General features: G+C 36.6%; 1 pseudogene; it reads right to left on the minus strand.

Moving 5' to 3' along the window:
* Positions 1-5,963: 5,963 nt before the first annotated feature.
* LOC101141956 (dihydrofolate reductase-like) lies at positions 5,964-22,430 on the minus strand (annotated as a pseudogene).
* Between the last annotated feature and the right edge of the window lie 1,304 nt (positions 22,431-23,734).

The raw sequence follows: 23,734 nt of genomic DNA on the forward strand, positions 1-23,734 counted from the left end.
ATATGTACAATTGACAGATGTTCATTACTCTTCTGCTGTATGCCAAAAAGCGTGGTGCATACAGTAGGAAGCATGGGCATTTTCTCTTCTCTGAAGGAGACCATAGTGTAGGGGAAGCCAATCATAAAGCCCAGATATGGGTGTTTCTTGTTTTTTTATTTTTTCCATTTTAAAATATTGTCAATGCTTTCTTAACCACACCCGCTCTCACCCATCTATCCTTCATGGACCACCTCCATGCTTAACACATTTTCCCTTCCGTGAACGTCGATTCCACTCTACTTCTGAACAGGCAATCATATGTTGCTGTTGACTAATTGTTTTGGAATAACGTAATTGAGTTACTTCTCCCTGTCATTATCATCAGCCTAGTCAGTTATATGGCACCAAGTTTATGTTTAGAGCTATGCTTTCTAACTAGATTATGGTTTGTTCTTAAAGGCAGAGGCTGTGCCTTATTATATATATTTATTTTTTCTGATAGATGCCAGAACCATATAATAGCTGTTCAAAAATGACCTGATGGGGCATGGTCACTCACACCTGTAATCCCAGCACTTTGGGAGGCTGAGAGTGGATCATCTGAGGTCAGGCATTTGAGACTAGCCTGACCAACATAAAGAAACCCCCATCTCTACTAAAAATACAAAAATAAGCTAGGCATGGTGGTACATGCCTGTAATCCCAGCTACTTGGGCAGCTGAGGCACGAGAATCACTTGAACCTGCGAGGCAGAAGTTGCAGTGAGCCGAGATCATGCCACTGCACTCAGGCTTGGATGACAGAGCAAGACTCTGTCTCAAAAAACAAAAAACAAAAACAAAAAACACAAAAAAACACAGCTATGACCTGCCACATAATGCAAGAACTTTCACCTAGTTAGTACATACAGAAGTAGGCCAGACCATGGGTGAGTACTCCTGACTCCCACTCCACTCAAATAGTGGTCCATGACTAACAGTTTCTGCATCATGAGACAGCTTATTAGAAAAATGGAATCTCAGGCCCTACAGACTTACTGACTCCTAATCTGGCTGTTTAACAAAATTCTCAGTTTTTGTATCAAAGTTTGACCAATACTTTATGTGGTCATGCTTCATTGAATGGATATATTTAAACCACTGTCAACAGGTCATACAAGGACTCTGGATAAGCAATGATTCCCTTAAGGTGGAATACAGTTGGTTAGAGGAGTGCCTTTGGAGGAAATAAACAGAGAATCAGGTTTGGCTGTCCCAAGAGTTCTATTCTTGAACAAATGAGTCAGAGAAGTAGAATTAGAATGAAGAACCTTCTCACTTTACTTAATTTTAGAAGAAAGACTTATTATGTCCTGGATACCTTAAGTATTGAAATAAAACATTGAGAACAACGTAGGTGTTCTTCGCCTTCATTTGAGAAATACAGCACATAAAGTCTATCATTTTTAAAATAAGGAATGTACTAACGTACAATAATTCATGGAAGTTTTAAAATATATCATTGGCCAACTCAAGATATTTTAACCACAGATTTGATATGCAATCAAAGTTTATATATTTTTAAATATACAGAAGTTTGAATAGAGAACCATTGGCCCCTTGAATCAATTGTATTAATTATACTCACTGCTATTTCAGTGAAGTTACCAAGTTAATGACAAGTCATATGTTGTTTAATGATCTATTTCTCACACTTTCTCTTAAGTAAAATAATTTTTCGTCTTAAATTTTCTAAATTAGAATGAGTTTTGCCCTATAAGATAATATCCTTTCTCAAGTCATGGTTTGCTGTATGAATATTTCCTCAGAAATACAAATGTTTTGTTTGTTTGTTTTTATTGAGACAAGGTACTTACTCTGTCACCCAGGCTGTAGTACAGTGGTGCAATCACAGCTTACTGCAGCCTTGAACTCCTAGGCTCAAGTGATCCTCCTGCCTCAGCTTCTCTCCTGCTTCAGCCTCCTAAGTGGCTGGAACCACATGTGTGTGCCACTACATCTGGCTAATTCTTTTTTTTAGAGATGGGTCTCATTGTCTTAATAATGTTAATAATGTGTTAATAATGCAAAGTTTTAATACAAAGTTTTCAATAGTACAAACCAGATGATGAGGAAGAAGGAGGAGGAGGAGAAAATAAGGAAGGTAGGAGGAGCCAAGGAAAGGAAGAAAGGAGGGAAGAAAGGAAGGCTGAAAAATGGGAAGGAGGAAGAATGGAAGTGAGAAGGAAGAGAGGGAATAAAAAATGGAGAAAAGGAGAAATCAGATGAAGAAAAAGTTGGAGGAGGACAGAAAATAAAAGAAAAAAAGAGAAAGATAAAACAGAAAAAGGGAAGAAAAAAAAACAAAGGGCGAATACTACAATTTCTATTGAATTATCTGTTGATTTCTTTCTTATGCTGCAGTTTAGCACCCAAGAGGAAAATCTTCAGTGCCAACCTCCTGAGATCTACATCATTTAGTCTGCCAAGTCAAAGTGACAAATTCTTTCCCTTTACTTTTTGTATTATTATTATTTTCAGAGAATTCCGTGGTGTTGGAAATGTGACATCTGTGGGTTGACTGTCCAAAATGTAAAGTAAAAAGGTTTATCTGGTGAAGCCATATGTGTCCCAGATGAAATGTTCTAAAAGAGAGCATTTCATGAGAATGAGGATTTTAGGCATAACCCTGAAGAGTTTGCCATTAGTCAGTTCGTTTCCTCCTGGGGTCACTAGTTCTCAGCTTCATGGCATTTTGTGATTTTATGTTAGCTTCTTTCAGACTGGTGATGATCAACAATATTAATAGATATAGAACAACCTAATGATTACTCATATAGCAACCAACTAGACTCCTCAAAGTTACAAATGATATTACATAGTTTTAAATGTGTGCATGAAATAGCACATGCATATATGCACACACATCTCTCAATGTGTGCCAACTGGCCTGTCTTATATCTACTGCCACACCCAGAGAATGAAAATAAAAATTCACATACCATTCTAGAGCCATGATATGATTTTCAGCCAATGAAGAATGACTGTATATTTATTTATTTCTACTTGCTGAGGCCTGATAATTGTCTGAAACATTTTTGAACTGACTTTATTTATTTTATTTTTTATTTTTATTTTTTTTGAATGAGTGTAACTTTTTATTAAGGTAGAATTATTTTCATTAAAGAAATGTATGCAAATGAATCAAGTGGCTCCAAAAGTCTTACAATGAAAACAACAGTCCTGGCAGTTGTTCTTTCCAGAGGCAAGCACTTTTCATTCTCTTAGTTTTTCCTTCTGGTAGTTACTTTCATGGGTTTTTCCAAATTATTATTTTTTTAGTTTTTCAAGTGAATGCATATATTAATACATGTAATTTTAAAAAGCCTCTTCAGTTTATAATACATCCTAGCAGTCCCCTGCCCCATCCCTCCTAATCCTCCAGAGCAATGACTTTTAACTCTTTTAGCAACATCTTCTATTTTTTTCCTTACATAACTACTTAGTCATTTCTTGATTATTTTATACATTATATAGTGATTTCTTGATATGACAGATGAGGATTTAGCTTCTACACCATCATTATCTTCATCTTTCCTCCCATATTGTCCCAAAGTAGTTACCAGATTTAGGGGCTAAGCAGTCACCACATCATTATGACTATGTACATATTGCTCATTGTTGAGAAAAACAGCGTATTATGCTCTTACTTCCTATCCTGTACTTCTTTCTGCCCTAGAATTAATGATTGCCTAACACTTCCCCCTTATTTTTTTACCTTTGCTTTATCTTCAATGAACTTCTTCCCAAATGCCCCTAATCTGGCAATAACCTATTATTATTTTTAAGAGAAGGCATCTCTCTGTGGTGGCCAGGCTGGTCTGGAACTCTCAGGCTCAAGCCATCCTCTTGCTTAGCCTCCTGAGTAGCTGAGACTACAATCATGGGCCGTTCCACCCAGCTAACCTATTAATATTTTTACTGCTGCTTTTTAAAGCCAGCTCCATAGCTGAAATATTGCCTGTGTTGGATGCTATTTGCTGGATCCATGTCATTCTCTGGTTTGTGTATTCCTTCATTTTGCTGGAGCATTTTCTCCATTAGCTTCCCAAGAAAGGGTACATGGAGATAACCCCTGAGTCTTTGCTTGTCTAAAAATGTATTATTTCACCTTCACCCTTGATTATTTGGCTGAATAGATTTATCAGTTGAAAATAACTTTCTTTCTAGAATTCTGAAGGCATGGTTCCATTGTTTTCAGATTATTTTTTGAGACAGGATCTCTTCTGTCACCCAGGCTGGAGTGCAGTGGCAAAATCACGACTCACTGCAGCCTTGAACTTGAGGGCTCAGTTGATCCTTCCATCTCAGTTCCCCTAGCAGATGGGACTACAGGTGTGTGCTACAATGCCCAGCTAATTTTTGTACTTTTTGTAGAGATGGGGCTCACCATGTTGCCCAAGCTGGTCTCAAGTGATCCGCCTGCCTCAGCCTACCAAAGTGCAGGGATTACAGGGTGAGCCACTGTGCCCGGCCAGTTTTTCTTGTATTCTCTCTCTACTTCCTTCATTTCTCAAAGGCATCTCAGACTCAGTGGGCTCAAAACCAAAGTTAAACTCCATCAGAATATCCTGCTACTTCCAGCTTTAAAATATATCTTAAATCACAATTTCGTACTACATGCAGCCCTTTGGTTCAAACTACCATCATCCCTCACTTGAACTTAGAATTGGTTTTCCTGCTTTTGTATTTTTTTAAATTATAAACTATTTCAAAGAAACCATGTGTGACTTTATACTTTTTACTACACAAAAAGTATGAAGATCTGCCGGGTGCGGTGGCTCTTGCCTGTAATCCCAGCATTCTGGGAGGCTGAGGCAGGCAGATCACTTGAGGTCAGGGGTTTGACACTAGACTGACTGACACCGTGAAATCCCATCCCCACCAAAAACACAAAATCAGCTAGGCATGGTGGCCCGCGCCTGTAGTCCCAGCTACTTGGGAGCCTGAGGCAGGAGAATCACTTGAACCCAGGAAAGAGGAGGCTGCAGTGAGCCGAAATCGTGCCACTGGAGTCTGCCTGGGGAACAAGAGTGATGCTCTGTCTGAAAAAAAAAAAAAATAGTATGAAGAGCTTACATACTTAAACATGGAATTGCTTTAAGTGTTTGGCATTCACTATTCCCGTGCATGCCAGCAGCTTCTTCTTGCAAACACTTGGGACTTGATATAGCGCAGCTGGAATACTTTCCGGCCACTTGCAGGACAGGGAGCTGACAACCAAGGAGTGGCTGATAAATACTCCAGCTTTCTCCCCTCGGTTTCCCTGTATCTCAGCAGTATGGAGCTTGTTACCAATGAGAACCTGCTTACTGACTTTAAACTGGTTTCCTTACCTTCTCAGTTCCATTTCTCCATACCTCAATTGATGATTTCCGGTAAGACCTAGCAAATAAACTGCTTTCACTGAAATTTCAGTCTTGGAATCTGCTTTGGGTTCCCCAATCTGAGACAGAAATATATTCATTTTTCAATCACTGGACTTCCAGGTTGTTTTCAGTTTTTTTACTGTTACAAACAAGCCTGCAACATTTGTCTACAAACCTCTGGATACACACACAAGAAGTTTTTGGTATTTCCCACTAGTGAAACTGCTCAGTGGAAGGGTATGTGCATCTTCATCTTTAATGAACACTACTGACATTTGAAAAGCCTGAAAATGTCAAGGACTGGCAAGAGTGCCACATGTGATGGTTGTGGAATGGCAGCTCACTGTAGCAGGTGCTGGGGACTCAGTCAGGGTCTTGGGGAGGCACTTAGTTGCAGCAAGAATGTTTCATAAATGGTATCAGATATAGTCTAGATTAGTGGGGAATAAGAACACATTGCTTAGAAATAATTATCCATAGATTGAAAGTCAACAAAAGTATTTTTTTTCTAATTTAAAAATACCTACTTTTTTCAGAGGGAGGGGAACAACTAAAACCAGAAAACACCTTCATATTAATCATTCTTCTCATGTTCTTCAAATTTGTACTTAATGCCTTTCTCCTCCTGGACATCAAAGAAAACACCTGGGTATTCTGGCAGAAATTTATATTTCTCCAAATCAATTTCTGGAAAAAAGTGTCACTTTCAAAGTCCTGTATGATCTTTGTGACAAATAGTTTAAGACTGCTTGAGTGATTAATGGATTCCTTATAAAATAGAACTACCACCAACTATCCAAATCATGTCTACTTTATTTGCTAATTCTGGTTATTAAGTTTTAAGGCATCCTCCAGACTTCTTGCAAGAAATTGATCTCCTTGTGGAGGTTCTTGTGGTCTCTCCTGAGAACTAAATTAATTCTATTCTTTAAAGGTCGAATCTTCTCAGGAATGGAGAACCAGATCTTCCTAGCCATAATCACCAAATTCTGTTTACCTTCTACTGAGGAGGTTGTGGTCACTCTCTGGAAATACCTGAATTCATTCCTGAGTGGCGGCCAGGGCAGGTCCCCGTTCTTGCCGATGCCCATCTTCTGGGACACAGTGATGATGCAGTTTAGCAAACTAACCGTGACAGCAGCGATGAGCACCTCCGAGCCTGCTCACTACACCAAGATGCACGGCCTATTTTATTTTTTAATTGACAACTAATAATTGTACATATCCATGAGGTTTATAGTGATGTCTCAATACACATAATGTATAGTGATCTGTTGAGGATAATTAGTATATCCATCATTTTAAACATTTATCTTTTTTGTGTTGGAAATGTTCAATATTCTCCTTCTAGCTACTTAAAACTATTTAATATATTATTGTTAACTATAATAATTCTACAGTGCTATAAATCCTAATAATAGCCAGACAATGTGGCTTCTTTCAGCTTATGTGTAAGCTGAAAAGGCAGTACATGTCAGGATATGAGTAATACTGAATTTACATGTCAGAATATAACTGATACTGAACATAACCTTGCTTCTCCTGTAGCAGAACAACATTAATATTGACAAGAACAATATCAACAACAACAACAACAACCACAACTAAAACAATATTCCCTGTTCTGGTAATTCATAAACACTATCAGTTCTCAAACTCCCTCCTTGCATGTTTTTCTTCTTTATTTCTTACATTGCGTTAACTATTTGCTTGGGTAAAATTATGACATAAGGTTAAATTATGAATTATAAATCATAAATGCCCTCCAATACACAGACATAGACACTAGTGCTTATTTTTCAAATACATATATATAATAGATAACTATATAAGAAACTTTATATGTATAAATGGCTCTGCAACTTTCTGAAATTTATAGTTATATATTGCACAGCATTCCATATTAATAAATATAGATTACTCAATTATTTTGAATCAATAAGTATTAATCACATACCTTCTATATGTTATACTGGGCACAAGGAAGCTGAAAATAAAAGATAAAATCTCTGCTCTCAGATTTGCACAGTTGAGAAGGAAAGATCAAGAATAAAGAGGGAATTTTTATGAAGTGAATTAAATGCTATAAATATACAAGCACAGGATACAATGTAGTCAGTGATGAAATACTCAATTTATATTAGAATTTAAGAGGGAGGCTTTAAATTTTTTATTTTATTTTATTTTATTTTATTTTATTTTAATAGAGGTGGGGTCTTGCTCTGTCACCCAGGCTGGAGTGCAGTGGTGTGAACATAGCCCACTGTAGCATTAAACTCCTGACACTCTCACCTTAGCCCCTCAAAGGGCTAGGGTTACAGCCATGAGCCACTTTGTCCAGCCCTACTTCTTGAGTCAAGATAATGTCTAGGCTAGATCTGAAATGTATGTAAGGGAAGAAGGGCAGGAAGAACCTTTCAGGGCATCCTCAGCAATTACAGAATATGTGAAGTCTGGGACTTGTAAAAAAAGAATATGAAATACTAGGATAATAGTAAATTTCTCACAATTATTTTTGAAAATTTGCAACATCAAAACAGGTGCTCCTGGAAGGGTCAGCATCTTGGGTCAAGTCCTGCCAGAAACAGACCCTGAGGTGCAGGTTCTTGAGCAAGGAATTTATTAAAGAAGAGCTCCCAGAACCTGATTAATCTTACATCCACAAAGCAAAAAAGGGAAGGAAAACATGCGAGAAGGTGCATTTCCAGACAAAAATACTGAAAAGATGCCGTCAGCCTTATCAGGAGCAGGCATTACAGCTCAGAATTTCTTCCCCATAAAGTTAAGGAAGCTTGCTCTCCATCCTTCTGCAGCAGCTATTAATTGGCTAAGACCCACCCTGGAGATCCAAAAACCGCAGGCACTCCAGTCTCTCTGATAAATGGGGAAGGTGGTTTCAGTAGTCCAGGATGACATTCCAAAGAAAGCCTGTGATGCAGGCTGTTAAGGCAGAGACCCAAAGAAGCCATGAAGAGGCACATAGAAATGAATAAGAAGGTCTAAGGGAATCTGTGAAAGTACTCACATGGGTCATTACAGGTGGACATAAAGGAATCTTTGCTAAGTAGGTTTATGTCATGGCTAATAAAAAAGCCAGACTACACCAAACTAAAGATCATTATTGATGAATAATTTACATATCATAAAATTCACCCATTTTAAGTGTACAATTTAATGATTTGTAGTAAATTTTCTGAGTCCTGCAACCGTCACTATAATCTAGTTTTAGAACATTTTGCTTGTTCTGGTAAGATCCCTCATGCCAGTTAACAGTTTATCCCCATTCCCCTTCCCACTCTCAGTCCTAGGTAAACACTAGTCTGCTTTCCTCTTCCATAGATTTGCCTTTTCTGAGCATCTCATATGAGTACAATTCTTAACACATGTGGACTTTGCAGCCTGGCTTCTTTGTAGATTATACTTAATATGTTTAACTAATTGTACTGAACACCCACTTCACCCACTTTTATGTCAGATATTATAAAGTAGGCTATTAGTGACATATGTATGAGAGAGAAGAGATCGCATGCTCTAGTGAGGAAAATAGAGTAACCAGGTAATCCTACAAATATATTTTTCAAATTTCAAATAAGTTTTATGATGCTCTGGAAGTTTTGGAAAGGCTTGACATGGGAAACAATATTTGACTGAGTCTAAAGGATAGCAGTTAGCTAGGCAAACAGTGAAGCATTTCAGATAGAAGGAATCAGGATGTGTCCACTATCAAGAGGGAACAGATTCAATACAACTGACTGAAAACATGTTTTTTGGCTGGCTGGAGTCTGAAAAGTAAGAAAGAATGGTAGAGACAAGGCTGGAGGGAAGCAGGGGCCAGGTCAAGTTGAGTCATATTAAGCCACGTTAAAGATTTTGGTTTATTTTAAGACCAACAAAAGCAATTAGTGTGTTTTAAATTGCGTTTGTTTAGAAAGACCCATTCCATAGCAGCAGCAAACTTTTAAAAAATGTTTTCAAAATATACTTTCTAAGCCAGGGATTCCCAAACCTTGGGGCATGGACTGGTACCATGGTCTGTTAGAACCTGGGCTGCCCAGCAGGAAGTGAGCAGCTGGCAAACAAGTAAAACTTCATCTGTATTTGCAGCTGCTCCCCACTGGTCACATTACCACCTGAGCTCTGCCTCCTGTCAGATCAGTGGTGGCATTAGATTCTTACAGGAGTGCAAACCATATTGTGAACTGTGTATATGAGGGATCTAGGTTGCATGCTCCTTATGAGAATCTAATATCTGGTGATCTGAGGTGGAACGGAGGCAGTGATGCTGGTGCTGGGGAGCGGCTGCAAATACAGATTAACATTAACCGAGAGGTTTGACTGCATAAAGACCATAATAAATCAATTGCTTGCAGACTCGTATCAAAACCCTATCAGTGAGTGGCAAGTGACAAGCTGCATCCGGTGGCAGGCTTTATAGTGGCAAGTGATGTTATCTAACGAAGCCATGAAAACTTCAAAACTGCTTTGCCACATGGAAACCAAGTACCCTGCATTAAAAGATAAGCTTTTGATGTACTTCAATTGTACAGCTGCATCTGATGGTTGGCTTTATAATGGCAAGTGAGTTGATGTACTTCAATTGTACAGCTGCATCTGATGGCAGGCTTCAAGTCAGAATTCAACAGTTATTTTAGACTGTTCATGACCTGCCCATTATTTTATTTGCCACTTTCATCCGTGCCTCTTTCCTGCACTGCACACTTAGTCACAGTTTTGGTAAGCTCACAAGCTAAAGTTAGCCAAAATTAGTAAAAAACAAACATCACTGGAGAGCTTCTTTGAAAAGGCGGAAAGATGCAATGATGAGGCAGCAGAAGGATCTGTGACTGCCAACAACAACAGCAACAAAAAGCTGCATTTAAAAGAAAATACCAAGAGTCCTACTTAAATTACAGGTGCGTTGCAGCAGATGATTCACAAAAGAACCCCGAACTGGGAAGGAATGGATCCATGACCCATTTCTGAATAAGCCAGGTGAATTGACTTTGTCCATGCTAGAAAAGGATCAACTGCCTGAGATCGCAAATGACGTTGGCCCTAAAAGTATGTTTGAGACAACTTCAAGTCTTCGTATGTTCTGAATTAAAATCAAGGCAGAATATCGTGAGTTTACCACAAAAGCTCTGTAAAGTCTGCTTCCATTCCCAACATCCTGTCTTTGTGAAGCAGGGTTTTCTGCAGTGACAGCAACCAAAAGAGATTATGAAGTAAACTGGACATAAGCAACACACTTTGGGTGTCACTGTCTCCGATCACCACCCGATGGGACTATCTAGTTGCAGGAAAACAAGCTCAGGGCTCCCACTGATTCTACATTATAGTGAGCTGCATAATTATTTCACTACCCGAGTAGTGAAACCAGAAAGCCATCCAGTCATGGCAGCTGCTTTATTTATGCATATACTGATACAAAATCGAAATAAAATGCACAATAAATGTAACGTGCTTGATTTATCATGAAACCATTCCCCCTCCCCGATCCATGGAAAAATTGTCTTCCACGAAACCAGTTCCCGGTGCCAGAAAGGCTGGGGACTGCTGCTGTAAGCAGAGGAAGGAGCACATCTTATTTTACCTGCCTCAGACAAATCAAGGTTATTTAAAATGTTAACTCATCTAACAATTAAACAATAAAACAATTCTCTCATGGATACTTCTGGACAATCTGCAGCTCACTCTACCTTTCTTATTCTGGTTTCATAATGAAATAGGCACATCTCATGTGCATCTGGGCATTGTACAACAATCATCTATTCTGATTAAATGATGAGTCGTGATCTAATTTCCCATTCAGTAAATTTAAATATATCCCTTAGTTCACTATATTGTGTGAATTATGTGGAGAACTACTTCATATCTCTTGCCATATCATGGCTATTTTCTGTGTTTTAACACTAAAAATGGAAATGCAAAAAGACTCTACTCCTCTAACTAATATAAAGCCTATTTATTTAAAAAATAGGTAAGTTAAGGCAAGTACCCAGTTCCTTGAGCAAAAAGCTCACTTCCATGGCCAGAATGATTCTAGTATATTACTTACATGGATCCAACTCAGCAGATAAAAACTTAGCAACCTCTTCCAATATTCCTGATACACTGGATGATTTACTTAAGACATGCAGTAAGATTAAAAAGATGTTACACTAGAAATGAAAAACTTATGCTCAGTAAATAAGAAAATATATCTAGTAAATATCAAAGAGACCGTCATGTTGTTTGGTTTCCAATAACCGTTAACATGAATTTGAGAATAAAATAGCATAAATTAAATAGATATTGGGAGTTAAATTGAGATGTCAGTGCTTTGGAACTTGAAGATATGCACATGCTTAGACACATGTATATGTATACATATATGCGTGTATGTTTATAAATATACATTACAAATGTATCATATATATGATATACATGTTTATATGTATGTATGTTTATATGTATATATGTTTGTATATATGTATGTACATATATACACACACACACATGTCATTGTCCACTCAGGCACCAGATTTAAGCAGAGTTCAAATCTGTACTCCAGTTAGAGGTGGGTTCCTTTAGGTATTTTGTGAATTACATACAAGATGTATGGCACAAGGGATCATTTGGAAGATAGAGAACTCAGTGCCTTTCTCAAAACATGCTAGACACATGTCTTTTTTATTGGAATGAGTCTAACATTGTGACCACAAGCACTCTGGATAAATAGATACCAAAAAAGCACACGTAATTTCTGAACATAAATTATAACTCCTCTTATTTTTAGAACCATATGATGCAGGTAAATTATTGTCACTGTTCTACAGAAGGGGAAAACTGAGAACTTGGGTAAAGCATTTATCTAAAGCCATGCAACCATTAAAGTTATGTATCTAGAAATTAAATACCAGTTCTGATTTCCAAATTTCTAAAACTTGTTGTTTTTTATCGCTATAAAATATTTAAAATTCATAGTTCTGAAGCAATTTTACCATAAGTAATTTTTTTCTTTTTAAAATATTTTATTAACTTCCTTTGTATACTGGACAGATGTTTCTATTTTATAATATAAAAATTATAGCATAAAGAATTGAAGATTCTCTCACTTAGAGAACCTTTTACTTTTAGAAAATAATACAAACTCATGGAAATGATTATGATGTGGACAGATTGGACATCAAATGAATCATTTCAATTTCAATGACTGGAAACCTGCAAGTATTGAAGAAAAGGGGATTGACACAATTTATGATAGTTCTAGATAGAGATAAGCTGGAAGAAAAATCAGATACCCAGAAATTTGCCCTTTTTATGTTGTGCCATTCTTCATATAGGAAAATTGAGATTCTGCATTATCGACTACTAAGATCATAGCCCAAGCCTGTGTCTATGTAATGAACAAATAATTGCTCAACTCCTTTAAATGACAATTTGGCTCAGTAACGAGGGAAACCAAATCAGACAGATTGATTGTATGGCTGAAATGAACAGCCTGAAGAGTTGTGTTGGGGGCTCTTTGCTGCATTGGATCAGAGATTCAATAAATTTTCCATATTTCTTTGCAAGTCCAGGACACTATATGTAATTCTACAACAAAATAGAGCTGATTTCTAGGAGGTTAACAAATGGTCTATGTAATCTTCATATTTTGTGTATATGCATTGAATATTAAGAGAGTAAATCTCACTGTGGGGATGAAGAGGATTGTGGGAGAGAGGGAGAGAGGAAGTAAGGGCGATTTGTCTGCAGGAATATCAGAATATTCCTCAGTATTCAATTAACTAATCTACATATTTATTTAGAGACAGGGTCTTGCTCTGTTGCCCAGGCTGGTGTGCACCTGTAATCCCAGCAACTCGGGAGGCTGAGGCAGGAAAATCGCTTGAACCCGGGAGGCGGAGGTTGCGGTAAGCCGAGATCACGCCACTGCACTCCAGCCTGGCAGCAGAGCGAGACAAAGGCCCTTGCCAGTTGCCAGCACCATGCTCTTGGTATTCCCCGCCTCCAGAACCATGAGCCAAATAAATTTCTGATCATTATAAATTATACTCTGTTCATTATAAATTATCCAGTCTCAGGTATTCTTTTAGCAGCAGAAAATGATTTAAGGCAGTAGGTAAACACAGAAAAATAACTACATGAATTTATTCTATAATGACATCAGAGGAAATAAAGTGAAACAAAACAATATCATCATTTAAAACAAATAACACAAAACAAAAATGAGAGCTATGGACAAGAAATCAATCATTTTTTTAGAAAGTAAATGAAGGACTATGTGTAAAGGACTTTGCAAATAGGAAAGTTATTCTAGGTGCCCATAGAATTAGGTAGACAATTTGTCTTGCAGAACCTCAGAAATGTCTTGGGCACCAGGTACCACTGAAGATAATGCTAGGCTGATAACAGGAATTATTTAAAAGTTAAGGCATGACTATATTAGATACCAGTTTTCTTTCCTAATCCTATGGACAAAGATTGCTGCAGAGAAGGGAGATCTGATCTCTTGCAAAAGTGAAATGTAATGGCCCTGTAATCTAAGTGTGGAGTTGATTCATTACTAGAAACAGTAAGATGAAGTTAAAACCTGTGCATAACAAAGATACTAAGGCTTTAAAACAAACAAATAAGCTTAATAAAAGATATTCATAAACTAGACGATTAGAAAAGCAAGGCTGTATTAACTAGAAGTAGGAGGGCTGCCACGGGCAGATTTTTAACACCTAATCTGCTTATAGAACCTATTCTGTCTAATGTTATATAAAAGATTAACTTATCCAAATCTGGATCTCCTTCCTCCCTGCTGGATTTACATGATATTAGAAGTACAGATACTCCGTCTTTCAAACATGTAACATGCTGAGACAATTAACTAAATGATAACTGCATTGTTATGCTGCTACTTGGATTGCAATTTTAAAAAAATTATAATTTGTGTTATTTATTCTTCCTCGATAAAATAATGTCTCCAAGAGAAAATATAATTGATTTTAACAACTAATGTTATACAACATCTGAGTTAATACATGATAATTTATAACAATCACAATGAGCAACTTTGCCTCTTAAGACATCATTTGTTTCGGAAAAGGAAAGAGAATATGTATGTGCTAAAATTTAGTTTCTCCCTATGGCTCCTTCGTTGTGATTAGGTTCTCAGTAACCTCAATGGCATTTTTTTTAAGTCACAGACTATTTGGCCTCAATCAATTTCTTTATATCAAAATATTTTTAAAGAATATTATCCAAATTTTAACAGCCTTATTTTGTTGTTGTCGTTACTTGTAAAATATTTTAGGTATATGGATTTCCATCACAAGATAGCATGCTACTAAATTCGGTAAAATAAACACACATACATACATATTCTTTTTTTTCTTTCTTTCTTTTCTTTTCTTTTCTTTTTTTTTTTTTTTTTTTTGAGATGGGATCTTGCTCTGTCACCCGGGCTGGAGTTCAGTGGTGCAATCTCAGCTCACTGCAACCTCCGCCTCCCAGATTAAAGCAATTCTCCTGCCTCAGCCTCCCTATAATTCTCCTGCCTCAGCCTCCCTATTAGCTGGGACTGCAGGTGTGCACCACCACACCCGGCTAATTTTTGTAATTTTTAGTAGAGACATGGTTTTGCCATGTGGGCCAGGCTGGTCTCCAACTCCTGACCTCAGGGGATCTGCTAACCGTGGCCTCCCAAAATGCTTGGATTACAGGCATGAGCCACTGCACCTGGCCCACATACATATTCTTGATACCAGAACTGGCATCAGAGTTCGTGGATCCCAGTGAAAAATGAAGATGTGAGTCTCCTTTTTCAAAACCATTTAAGCAAGGTTTGGGCCCCTCTGAGCACAGGGTAATGTAGAGCTACACATGTTAAAAGCCTGTGAAGCCAGGCATAGTAGATGCAGCTTTTTTTTCTTTAACAAACTCCTTCCTTTCACTTTTGTGGGATTTCTCTCTCTCTCTCTCTCTCTCTCGTTTTGTTTAGTAAAAGAAGAATTTTATAATTCACAGATCTACAAGAGAAAAGAGAAATCGATGAGGGCAGACAGGAAGTCCAGAGAAAGCAGGATGCCTAACCAGCTGGTGGGAAGAGAGAGAAAGAGATACCTATTGACCTACTGAGACCTTAATTGGGGTCTAAATCATAACCTAAGCAGGTTTCTCCTAGTAAGTTCAAATTGGTTAATTTAGAGCGAGCAGACATGAGTTCTGGAGCTAAGGCTGTGTCTGAGAGATGGTCACTGTAGCAAAAATGTGCAGTCTATGGGAGGTGTCGAGATCAGTGGGGTAGTCAAGTAGGTTATATCTAGTTCTCCCATAGGGAGGTGGCCAGGTGGCAGTTGTAGAAAGTAGATACCTAGATTGACTATATGGAAGAAATGAGAGGGGGCAGAGAGCTAGAAACTGTGTCAGGGGTGACTGAGCTTGCTTCTGGTATAAGAAAGTTTGATTTATATTCAGGATGAATGCTGAGGCAACAAAATTATAAGAACTTACTAGAGTTATTTTTGAAAAATTGTTCCAGTGTTACATTTGTTTGGGAGGGAGGTGTTTGTCAAACTCTTCATGCCACCATAGCTGAAGTTACCCTTCCTATCATTGATTTTTATTTTATTTTAATTGACAAATAACATTTTTACGTATTTATGGGTACACATGTTGTTTCCATGCATATAATGTATAATGATCATAACAAGGTAATTAGTCTATCCATCACCTCAGTGTATCCACTGGGAATATTCAATACTCTCCTTCTAGCTATCTGAAACTGTATATTACTGTTAACTATTGTCATCCTGTAATAGAATAGAATGCTACAACTTAATCCTCCTATAATATTCCTCTCAAAGGCAGATTTCTTCTGATTGGCAAATTAACTGACAAGGACATTGTAGAATGGGGCAATTCCAATTCATAAGGACATTTCAATGTCCTGAAATTAATAATCTCTGTACTCAAGGATAATTTGTCCTGTCCAAAATAATTTATGGTCAAAGCTTTCCTTCCAACTCCAAGAAAGTAAAAATTGAATATCTCATTTACTAGATAAAAAACTAGTGTGCAAAACATGTAAATGTAAAGCAAACTTGGGTGTCCACAGAAAAATTGACAAGGAGAAAGAGTGAAAGATAACTTTCTGAGCACTCTTCTGTTTCTATGGCGGATCATTTTGTTTTTACAAAGATTTAAGTAATAAGTTAAGTTAGTGTACATGATATAATTATTTTACTTTTAATGTATTTATTATTCAGATTAATTATATGTCAAGTGAATATGGAGAGTATCTATTAAAATTATAATTTATGTGGGAAAGTTTTATTATTTTAAAATTAGAAACATGTTGCTCACTAGATTAAAATGTTATTAGTAAAATATATTTCTGGAAATCATGAAGTTTTTCTAATTGATCCACAAGTTTATTTACTATTAGATTTAATTGTTCTTTTGTATGTCTGTTTATAACCAATTTGTGTTTAGGTTGAATAATTCTATTAAGTCTACATTTGTCATGAATTTTACTTTATATATGTTAACAATTTATGGCTCTAAGATGACACTGACCTATACTTGAGCTATAATATATTTACAGAGAGATAAAAATAACTGCATAGATGCAAAGAATATTGTATTAGGGCTATTAACAATAAACTCCCCAGTAAGTAGCATAATAAAATAATGTCATAGTTTATTTCTTCTCCAATAAGTTAAACAGTAAAACATTAAGGTTTCAGGATAGCAGTCAAGTATCACAAAGTATTAGGGAACAAGATTTTTTCCAGCTCACTTCTCTACTGTCTCCAGCATGTGGCCTTCATCTTTATATTCCAAGATGGCAGCAGCTTCATTCAAGGTAGCAGGATCAAGACCATGATGAGAAAAAGTGGATTTGGAGGCTCTCTTTTAAAGAAAGCTTCTAAGAAGTACCACCAGACCTCTCCATTTATATTTAATGGACCGCAGTTAGTCACAAAGCTACATCAAAATGATTCTTCCTATGTCTTTATCCAGGGTAGCCAGGCACTAGCTAAAAACTATTCTACTCTTTAGAATAAAGAGAGATGAAGGAAATTGACCAACCCATCCTTCCTTCTGAAAATGACAAAGCATGTGATGTTTGCATACTAACAAATAAGAAGCCATAAACGTAAAAAAAAAAAAAAAAAAAAGACTGGATGAATATTGGGAAACAACTTTTAATGTGTTTTTTTCCACATCAACTTTCTAAGAGCCCTCTGTTTTTTTAGATACAGAGATATCTTAGAGGGATTCCAATGCTCTGGGGTATACAGATTCAGAGAATTGTTATAAAGGTTTAAGCAAAAATTTTGGAGAGCTCTGAAATTTCAAAGATGAGCGACTTGAGAGAACCGTGTGCTTTTAAGGGAATGGCCCAAATGTTTATATTGATAATGTTAACACAAATGGTACAGATACTAATAAAAGCTTGGTGCTAAGTAATATATCTCACGGAGGAGATCCAAAATGTTTCAGAAATTAAATGTTCAAGTATTCCCCCAAGAAAACACTTGTTGTTGGTGGTTTGGTGAGTTTTACTTCATGTACAACATGATCCCAGGAAGTGAACTGGACTTAGAATAGGACACCAGGGACAATGGAGACTGTTGAGATAGTGAGAGGAGTCAGATGAAAGCATGGTTACCAGCCTTATCTGACATTATAGGACACATAGAGGGCTGCCTCCTTGGGCTTGAAGAAAATCATGCAAGACTTCACCATATGCTCATCCTGAAGTTGCTATTAACTTATTAATATTTTTTGTAATTGAATGAATAAATTTTGAATAATTTAAGCACAAATATATACATATGTATGCATGCATACATACAAACATATCTACATACATACATACATAAACTTTGAGCTGATGGACAAAGGGAAAACTGATGGAAGGCCAGTTTTTTTTTTTTAGCAACTGTTGGAAAATGTAAATTAGTATAAAATTTGCAATGTGTTGCTGCTTTTATTTGAGGAGAAGTTGATTTGTGAAAAGAGATCTTATGGCTTTACCTCATAGTGTTCTTGTGATCTAGCTTCAAGTTATTAAACTACATTTTTAAAGAAGGGTAACCGGATTTGGGCAGAAACCTAATAAGAAATGTCCAGTCGTCACCTTTCTTGCTTCCCTGCAGCATCTAAGATGTGCAAATTCTATGAAACTTTGAAACTGTTAACTTCTCTATCCTGCAACACTCTTCACTCTTGGTTTCCAAAATCCTGACAAATTTCTTTGTATGAGCCAGAGAAATATCATATTCCTTAAACCTAAAAATAAGCTTATATTTTGTTCAAATCTATAATATTTCTTATTCAAGGTATCTCAAGCCAGAGTCCTGTGGCACATTCTTAGCTTACTTTTCTCCCTCACTTCTCATGTCTAGTTAAACTTCATGTTGATTCTACTCCTTTAATGTCCCTTGTTTAGTCCTGTTTCTTTTTATTCACACTTTTTCAACACAGTGTTCTATTAATTCTTCACTTGTACAAAATGCTATATAGCTTGTTTCTTTTATTCTTTCATAAAGTCACCTACTTTCACATTCAATTGATTCTTTTCCTAGTTCTGAAGGAGATCTTTCTAAACTGTAAACTTTTATTTTGCTCCCTCCTCTTCATATCCTTTTTAGGTCTGCATTTACTCTAGTATTAATTTTCCAAGAATTTGCATAAACTACCAATGCTGTCAATGATAAATCTTCTTACAATATTATTCTCATGTTTATCATGTGTTGCCAACAGAGCTAGTTTTGATCATATAGAATTTGGAGAGCTAAGGTTAAGGGAGCCAAAGGCAGCTATAGAAACTCTACATATGAGAACATTTACTTAGAACTTCAGGGATGAGATTATGTGAATACTAGTCATTAATGATGGTAGAAAGTGAGAGAGGCTAGGCCAACATGTGATAGCAATTATGGATCTGTAGCTATGGTTATGAGCAGTTTCTGGTGTTCTACCTTACCTCCGTAAGCCTGCTGGAACAAGTTCTGTGGTAGTTTCCACAAACTCAATTTGCTAGGGACAAGTGGACAAGGATTTATGGCATAAAGATTTTCCAGAATGGCAATGTACAATTTATAGTTCTGGCATTTTGTTATGAGATGATCCTATCACATATTGTTAAAAAGGAGATTCTATTGTAAGTCTATCAATCAGAATCTCCAACATGATAGGAGAAAATTAAAATAAATTATATTCAGAAAAAAGAGGAGAGAAAACCAGGCAGACTCTGAAATTATTGGTCAAACTGACGGTTCTAAAAAGCTAAACATTAAGGAAATGAACACCAAAAGTTCTAAAAAAAAAAAAAGAAAAACAAAAAAAGTTATGTTTATTGAAGTTTATTGGAAAATAGAATCTTCATGTAGTAACTCTAATCTCCGCTATTTCTCTTATATCTAATCTACCATCTTTTGTAGCAGTTTGGGTAATTCTTAATAGAATCAAAATAACCCAAAACATGCAAATAACTTACTCAAGTCAATTCAACCAGAAAAGCAAAGAGACAAGATTCTAACCTATGTCTGCTTCATTTTTAAGCTTTTGTGGATATATCTTGCTCTCTCTAATAACTTTAAAAGAGTTAGAAAATTGAGAATCAGCTATTTCAGTTCTCTGCTTCAGTGCATATAAAATATTAAATTTCATTTTCCAGGTGATAAAAATTAAAGATAATGAGTGTTATACTCTTGTTCAAAGTCATAGAGCAATATGTAATAGTTACAGAATTACAAGAAGCAGCAACATGAAGGATTTTATCCTCTCTCCCTCCTTCCTTTCATGCTTTCCTCTCTTCAATCAACATTATTTCTTTATGCAATGCTTTACGGCAAAAGTAACTTCAGCCACCCAAGAAGTGATGCTGACATGTCCTCCACAAATCTATTTATTCTATTCCTAATACCTTAAAATTTTGTGATACTTGTTGATTTTGTGAATCTGCCATCTCACCAGTATCTGTACATCTATGAACCTTTGTCTTCTCCCTTAGATTTCTTCCATCCCACCACACTCACAGAAGAATGCTAATTTACCCTCTTCTGAGGTGTCAGGGTGCATAGTTGATCATATACTTTATCGGATAACATAGCACAATCCCACCGTTATGCTTAAAGGATAAATTTTCATATCAATAAGACTCACTAAGATAACAATCTAAAAGCAAAAGATACCAAAGGAGAGAAAGCCAATGGCTTTTGTATATTATTCCATGATAGAACACACTCTTCCACAAGAAAGATATTCTTACACTCAAAAAATAAGTCAAAAATACAGATTAACAATGGAAGTAAACTTTTTTTTTTTTTTTTTTTTTTGAGACAGAGTCTCACTCTGTAGCCCAGGCTGGAGTGCAATGGCACGATCTCGGCTCACTGCAACCTGTGCCTCCCGGGTTCAAGCAATTCTCCTGCCTCAGCCTCCTGAGTAGCTGGGACTACAGGCGCGTGCCACCACGCCTGGCTACTTTTTTGTATTTTTAGTAGAGACTGGGTTTCACGGTGGTAGCCAGGATGGTCTCTATCTCCTGACCTCGTGATCTGCGCACCTCAGCCTCCCAAAGTACTGGGATTACAGGCATGAGAGCCACCTCTCTTGGCTGGAAGTAAACTCTTAAGCAAGGATTGGTTTTGACAGGGATTCCTTTTTCTCCCCTTTTTAGCCACTTCCCCTTAGGTTAATTCCATACTTAACCACTTTACTCGCTTCAAGTCTATTATTTCTGAATCATTGCCTTTAACTCTTGTTATTTATTCATTTATTTATTTATTCAAGCATTGACAATTCTGAGACTTTTCCAGCTCAGCAAACTACAGATCATTCATCAGCATGTAAATGCCATTCCAGCAGTGACCTTGACATTCCTAAAACAACGTGGTCTATGTCTTATCCCTGATACATCAGGCCAATGTCCACGTTATAGAGAAATTCAAAATCTAAGAAGAAACTTGATTATTTTAAAGTTTATGTAACATTTTTAGGTTATATTTTTGTAAATAGTCTTGTATTAAACATTTTTGTAAATGTTTTGTATTAGAAATAAGCATTGAACAAAAGTGTAAGAAATCAGCAGGTGGTAGTAAGGCATTCTTTATTCTTCATTGGCAAGATGAAATTTACTTCTCAATTTTGACCTTTTTTCTCTGGAATACGTTGCTTGTAGTGGCGTGGTCAGTAGTAGTGCTCAAGTTCCAAGCAGCATTACAAGCAAAGAAAGCTCTATTCCTCTGATTTGAACGGTCAGGTTGTCATACACTGTATATGCCCCTTCATTCACATTGTTCCATCAGCCTGGAAAGTCCTATTTTTCTTGTGAACTTCTTTACTACCAAAGCTACATCCCCAAGCAAGACCTCCCTGACCTTTTAAACATTGAGCAGAAAAAAATACTGTATGCGAACATAGAAAACCCCAGGTTTAAATATAATTTTACCAATATTATCTGCAAAACTTTGTCAGTCATACTTATCTGCTCTGCATTTTCCTAAAATGTATAATAAAAAATATTTATCCTGGAGGATAATTTTTTTAAAATATGCATACTAAATTTAAAGTATCTAGCACATGGGAGACACTCAATAAGTGTTAGGCAATATTTTCATTACTATTTAGTTTTTCTAATTTTTAATAATTAACTTCCTATTTTTATAGTAGTTATTTCACCTCTTAATGGATCCCTTTGCCTCCATGACTGTTTATTATCCCAGGATCAGTAGAAATACAGTAGGTCGGGAGAATTAATGTGCTAAAAATCCTGGGAAGCACAAGCCCAGAGTGATGAGAATGACAGAAAATAGAAAGAAGCAACTGATGTGATGCAATGAAAGTCAGTTCCTCACGGCTGTGGTTAGCATTTCACATTCAGCAGTGATAAGACACAGCAGATGAATCAGCGTGCAGAACTTACAATGGATTGAGAGAAGTACCGCTCAAAGTAGCCTTCTACAGTAGGGGAAGTGTATGTGCCTGGATCCTTTCTGCTTCCTATCCTCACAGTTACAGATTCACCACATAGGGAGAGAACATGTCCCATTTCTGAGTTCAATCAGCTGGCTGCCCAGTGGACATTCTGAAAAATTCTGAAAATAGAGTTCCATATCTCTCTGGTGTGGTGCTTCATGCACATCTGAAAAAGGAATGTCAACTTGGTGGAAGTGGGTACTACCAGAGAAGGTAAATGAATAGTAGTTGAGGAATCTGAGAAGGCACACCTGGTTTTTATGCCAATTTTTCACAACAGATTGAGCAATACTTGAGTACAAAGACTTTGTTATTTTTTGTTTTATATCTGACACTTGGTATAGTTCCTGACATTGAGTACCTGCTTGTAATATAAATAAATGAATCAATTGAAGACAACACACATAAGCAACATCATGATACCAAGGTAGACTGTCCATTACTTTATTACTTGGGAGATATAATATAATAATTACTCAATGAATGACCTGCACAGCATTAGCAGATTGAGTTGGATTGCTGGTTCAAGTTATTTTTATTTATTTACTAATTAATTACAGTGAATGAATCATCTATTTGTTTATAGGGATTACCAAATCAATAGAGAAGAAAAAATCAAAACAAAGCAATCTAGCATGATATCTATCACACCTTTACACCTTTAAAAAGATTGTCTTACTTTTTTTGCATGTCTTTCTCCATCTGTTACCTTCTAAAATGTCCTTAGAACTAGCTGGAGGTAGATTTCCACACCTCTGAGTGGTGCTTCTCTTAACCCATCCTAAGACCCTACTTAAGTCACTTACTACAAACCTACAATAATATAAAGAGTATGATAGCAGCATAAAAACAGATACATAGACCAGTAGAATAGAATAGAGAATCCAGAAATTAATCCACATATCTACAGCCAACTGATCTTTGATAAAGGTGGCAAAAACACTGACTGGAGAAGTCTCTCTGATACATGATGCTGCTGAAAAAACTGGATGTCCATATGCAGAAGAATAAAACTAGACACCCACTTCTCTCCCTATATAAAAATCAACTCAGAATGAATCAATCATCTAAAAATAAGACCCAAAACTATAAAACTACTAGAATAAAACATAACGAAACACTTCAGGATATTGGTCTGGAAAAAGATTTTATGAATAAGATCTTAAAAGCACAGGCATCAAAAACAAACGTAAACAAATGGAATTATATCCACAAAGTGAAAAGACAAGCTACAGAATGGAAGAAAATATTTGCAAACCATTCATTGGACAGGATAATAATACTCAGAAAATGCAAGGAACTCAAGCATCTCAACTGCAGAAGAGAAAATGTGATTAAAAGTGGGCAAATGAACTGAACAGACATGTCTTAAAGGAA

The sequence above is a fragment of the Gorilla gorilla genome, chromosome 12 (assembly GCF_029281585.2).
Source record: "Gorilla gorilla gorilla isolate KB3781 chromosome 12, NHGRI_mGorGor1-v2.1_pri, whole genome shotgun sequence".
In the NCBI taxonomy this organism is placed as follows: domain Eukaryota; kingdom Metazoa; phylum Chordata; class Mammalia; order Primates; family Hominidae; genus Gorilla; species Gorilla gorilla.